The 5,832-nt window shown below is 35.2% G+C and overlaps 1 long non-coding RNA gene across 1 annotated transcript; it reads left to right on the top strand.

The window, feature by feature from the left end:
• The first annotated feature begins 678 nt into the window (after positions 1 to 678).
• On the top strand, positions 679 to 2,195 carry LOC133737919 (uncharacterized). Its single transcript, XR_009859906.1, has 2 exons — positions 679 to 854; positions 1,719 to 2,195. It is a non-coding gene; the product is annotated as an uncharacterized LOC133737919 (long non-coding RNA).
• The last annotated feature ends 3,637 nt before the right edge of the window (positions 2,196 to 5,832 follow it).

The raw sequence follows: 5,832 nt of genomic DNA, 5'->3' as shown, positions 1-5,832 counted from the left end.
TATAATTACCAAGTGATCGAAGAACACCAAAACAGTATTTTCCTTTCTCTGTTCTTCGTCTACCGCCCCCCCCCCCCCCCCCCCTTCTCTCTCTCTCTTCTTTTTTTATTTATTTATTTATTTTTACAAGAGAAATTGATAATGTGACAATATTACTACATAAAGATTAGCCGAAAACCCAAAAAACTCTCATGCATAATATCACGCTTCACAAATGAAACCCAAGCTTAATTTCACCATTATTGAAAAATCTAAGCCTCTCTATATGAAATAAAAGAGGACTGTAAGTATCTTAATCTCAATAATTTATGTGAACTTATTATTATTAATTTTTTAATCAATTAGCAATATATTCAATTAAGATTCCAGATACCAGCTTTTTGTTTCTCTAGGGACGTACTATATATATGTAAAGTCAATAAGACTTTGCATTAGAAAATCAATATAAAAATTACATGAACCCTCCCCAGACAGATAGTCACACTTGAACTAATTAACTGCCTCCAACTAACAATTTAAAAATTAATGATATAATTTTGCATGTGAGAGAGACAGTATATATATACAATTATACATAGCAAGTTTTTTTTTTCTATCCCATCACTTGCTGTATATATAATGAAGGAGCAGGTTAAGCACGTGTCAGTGAGAGTGATACATGCATATTCTTCCATTCTATATACCTAACTTTCTCTCTGTACGTATATAAATATGCCTACCGAGTCCAGTAGCTAGCATGCCAAAGAAGATGAAGATGGCTATCCTCAATCCCATTTTTCTAATTGTTCTCATCAGCTCATTACAGATCTCTTTGGGTACTTCTGCTTTGGCTGAAGTAGCAACTACTTCACAAGGTACATAGCTTGCTGGTTTACCTACTATGGAACTTAGTTTTGCTAGTTAAATATTAGCTGGGTCAAAAAGTTCTGCTTAGTTCCTGCTTGTATATATTGCCCAGCCCGGCCTAATTGACTGAAATCTTAGCAGGCCTGTTTCTACAGATCGATCTAATTCTAATTATACATCCTCCTGAACTTATTGACTAAAGCAGATGCACATAGTAACACTTCACAACTAACAAACAAACTGCATGGCAAATCCCAGTATTGTAGTTGACTGTCGAAATTTTTATCTCCACAATTTTGCCACAACTAACAAGCAAACTGCATGGCTAGTATTGTAGTATTGTATATATTTTGATCATGTTGCCAATGCTTTAGTGAATTATGGTTCATCTTGTGTTGGTTTTATTTAATGGGACTCGGTTCCTTCTTTTATTCATGCTAATTGTAATAGAGACCGACTACGGTTATCAAACTTTCGTTTTGGGCCGTTGGTGTTGGTTTAGTTATTTGACTTTGCTTGGGAGGTTTGGTTTGGTCTCCTTCCTTTTGCAATTATTTTTTCAATAAATTCTAGATTTAAGTAGGCTTTTTGTCTCTCTTAATCTCCGGTTTCTAGGAAAAAAAAATTCTTCACAGTTTTGGACATATTTCATTTCATCATTCCCAGTTTATATCTATCGTACGACCTAGAAAGACTGTTAGTGATGATCAGACCAAAATTTTTAAGCATAAAATTATAAATAATTAAATATTAATTATTTCTTATCTTATTAATATTTTGTCGGTATATATGATTCTATGTCAACGGATCTAGTAAGATGATGAGTTTCTATCTTCTGAGAACCACACAATTGATTAATTTCTATTTTGCAGTGTATGCAGGGTTACAGAAAACCTGGTTTTTGAAGTACAAAGATAATGATTATGCCCCAAAACCTTCACCACCGCCAGCTCCGAAACCTAGTCCGCCAAAAGTACCAATTTCAGAAGACGTCCTATCCGAGAGAGCTCCCCCAAGTCCGTACATAGCTTCAGCTTGAATGGTTCAAGCATCGATCAATCCATCGATGATATCAGACAGAAGTTCATTCAGAGATTGTTACCACTCTCCAATATTTTCGAGGACCTGTAGGTTACTCATCTTAATACTTCTCTCGTCCAGTAATTTTAATTTCTAGTTTGCCCGGTGCATCATATGATCACCAAATTGTTAATTGCGGATAATGTCTCTCCTATCCGTTTTATATTCATTGGTTGTAATTTTCGTATGTGTATAATCGTAACTTTGTATGCTTTCAATAAGAGCAACTCAGTAGCACCTTGAATTAAATTTTCTTGTGATTTTACAAATGAAATGATCGAACAATATGCTAACAAATACAGGCAAGACGAGTACAATGCGATTGGTGACCGGCCACTTTATAGGAGAATTAAGTATAGGAAATGCCTTCAACACATGCATGGACAGCATGGTAGATGAGGTCGTCTAGAATACCTTGATGTATGCCATATATTTTTTTTTTTTTTTTACTTTTACTTTTAGTAAATTAATATAGTGGAAACCTACTGAACTGGTCAACATGTTACTCAATTAAATATCGACATGTGTCATTTTTAAAAATAAAATTTACCATATTAACAACACACTCTTTCTTGATATGTAACATTGTTCAAAATCATGTAACAAATATTATCAAAATAATAAATTACACCTAGTTGAACTACAATTAGGACTTATGACAACACTTATTGTGGTTACTGTAATTGAGTGGTCAAAGATGTAAATATCATAATTAGACAACTTTTATCAAATGGAGAACCTTGATTATATATCAAGTGGAGAAGCTCCTTGCAATACTGAGTTCTTACATATCTTTTGGTCTAATTTTAATTTTACCATGTTCACAACACAAATGTTGTCGGAATTGTAAAATGGTTGGTAATCTTGTAAATGATATAATTTTTGAAGTAATTACTACAAACAGAACAAAAGTTACCATTTTTACACCAATAGTTGTGAGTTATGGTAAAATATATAGTCATTGAGTAATTATTCCATTAATGATAAAAACATAAAAATTTACCACTTTGACAACAAATTTGTTGTTCCACTTGTTAAATTGTCCATAAATTAGTACATTAGTTTAGATTGAGTAATTACTATAAATAGAACAAAAGTTGCCGCTTTTACATCAATTTTTGTGATTGTGGTAAAATGTGTAGTCATTGTAGTAATCATTTCATTAATGATAAAAACATAAAGATTTACCACTCTGACAACAAATTTGTTGTCATACTTGTTAAATTGTCTATAAATTAGTACATTAGTTTAGGTTGAGTAATTACTACAAATAAAACAGAAGTTACCGCTTTTACATCAACTGTTGTGGGTTGTGATAAAATGTATAGTCATTGTAATAATAATTTCACTAATGATAAAAACATAAAGATTTACCACTCTGATAACAAATTTATTAATTGTCACACTTGTGAAATTATCCATAAACTAGTACATAGGTTGTAGGCGGACTAATTACTATAATTAGAACAAAAATTATCGTTTTTACATCAATTGTTGTAGTTTGTGGTAATTACGTCGATTGAAACACCCGATCCACCACCCCATCAAACAAACCCCTCCAAATCCCTTCTTATCTCTTAACAAAAACATAAATAAATAAAAAGTAATAATAGATAAAAACAAATATCTAATATATATATATATATATATATATATATATATAAGATTTTTCTCAGGTGCGGAAGTCCGTACCGAAATTTCGGTACGGATTTCCGGTTTTCACCCACTTTCCGATCACATATTTTGATCTTAACCGTCCATTTTTTAGGTCCTAATGTATAGTCATCTCTGCAAAATTTCAGCCAATTTGGTAATCGTTAAGGCATCCAAAACTGCAATTTACACGAACGAACCGAATCTGTCGAACCAGAACCGTTCGTGTACATTGTTGTAATTTGCAGTTTTGGATGCCTTAACGATCACCAAATTGGCTGAAATTTTGCAGAGGTGATCTATACATTAGGACCTAAAAACTGAACGGTTAAGATATGAAAATGTGATCGGAAAGTGGTGGAAAACCTGAATCCGTACCGTCCGCACAGTAGCCGGACTTTATATATATATATATATATATATATATATATATATATATATATAACGGAAAATTATGACCTTGTTTCCAAAGGCCTGGCCAACTTGAGCAATAGCAAAAGGCAGCTTGTACCCATTGTCAAAGTAAATGTCCATAAAATTCACAAATATTCCTTGTGCAGTTTCTGGGCGAAAGAAACTGCAACTATGATGTAATATATAAATATTTGAAAGAAAACGAAACAACTAGCTCTAAACTTTTTTAATGGTTCAAATGCTCACCCAGTGCTCGAACCAGACGGACCAATTGATGTTTGAAACATCAAATTGAAAGGATAAGGAGTTGAGAGAGGATGGTTATCTGTTTCAGGGGCCTATTCCTCCCTCCATGATTTAGCGGCAATGCCCATTGATTAAGGCTTGCCGGACGCCGGAGTCCTCTTCTGTCTGTGCTCCTCTCGCACACTTCCAAGAAAGGCTTGGTTTGCATTTACCCTCCATCTGTATTTCTTTCTAGCTTCTTCTTCCTCATGTAGATTATTCAAGAAGTATTGTCTCACAAGATAAGCTGCTTTATCGGTCTCTTGCCAAAACTGCAGGAAAACTCAATTAGAATTTCAATGTTGAGCCCTGTTCAATGAAATTGGAAAGGAAATTCAATGAAATTGGAATGAACCTGGAAGGGCCAAAGGTGAGGGTGATCGATGGAGTCGCCGCGCTTGAAATAAACCTTGACTGAAGAAGCTTTCGCGACCTAAAACCTCTTCTGCATCTTGGACGAGATAGAGGAGAGAGAAAGTGGATTTGGGACACTCTATCTCCTCCATCACTGAAGAGGATTTGGATTTTGGGGGATAAAGAATAGAAGCAAGGAGATCGAGAGACGGAGAGAGGTTTCAGGAGAGAGAGGGGTTCCGCGGGGGAAGAGAGAGATAGAGAAGGGAGGGGTTCGCGACTGAGAGAGCTCGAGAGAGGTTAGGTTTCGTTTTTTTTTTTTCCTTTTGTTTCGGACACGATGTGGCAAGGACTGGGTGAGGGCACAATTAAACTTCAATAAATTCTAAAGTCGCTCACACAACAGAAACCTCACCAACTGTCGTATGAGTGCACTACATAAAATCAAAATGTCAAAACATGGAGGAAAACATGGCGCCTACAATATTTTGGCTCAAAATGTTGCCGCCCAGTTCCAAGTTCACACAACAGAAAAATTTAAATATGTTGTCTGATGACCACAACTTACACTAGGGCCTATCTAGGGGGACATTCAAGCAAGCTTACTCAAACTTTGGTGCTTAGTTTTTCAATCACACAACGGAAATAATGAAACCCGTTGTACCTCGTAGCCTAAATTTTAGTGTTTCAAGAGCCAACCAAGATCCAAAGTGGAGGGAAATCTGCCGCTAAATTTTTGAACACTCAGACGACCGACAATACTTAATTCCGTTGTGCAATGTAGTTTTGATAAAAAAAGTTATCACTTTGTTGACATTCACACAATAGAATATCCCTAATACCATTATACAATCGAGCTTACTTAAACACACAACAGATGATTTCTGTTATGTTGTGTGATTAGTGTTGTGTGATTAACTTTTTGTAGTAGTGGCACCTGGCGTGGGGCCATGTTGTAGCTGGTAAGACTCCAAGGAAAACTTTAGCTCATTTAGATGGTCTTCCGCTATTTGATATGTATGCATTGGATCTGAGGGACGTCTACAGCTTGTGCACATGTTTCTGGTTTAGCTGCTATTTTGAAAAGTGCACATCCGAAATGGAGCCCTGCAGCCATCAGGTCTGCAATTATGACCACAGCCAATCCTTTGGATACTACTAGAAAACCAATTCAAAATGATAAGTTTAGTAGTCTTGGAT

This window comes from Rosa rugosa, chromosome 1 (assembly GCF_958449725.1).
Source record: "Rosa rugosa chromosome 1, drRosRugo1.1, whole genome shotgun sequence".
Lineage (NCBI taxonomy): Eukaryota > Viridiplantae > Streptophyta > Magnoliopsida > Rosales > Rosaceae > Rosa > Rosa rugosa.
This window is presented reverse-complemented; position numbering and strand designations above follow the sequence as displayed.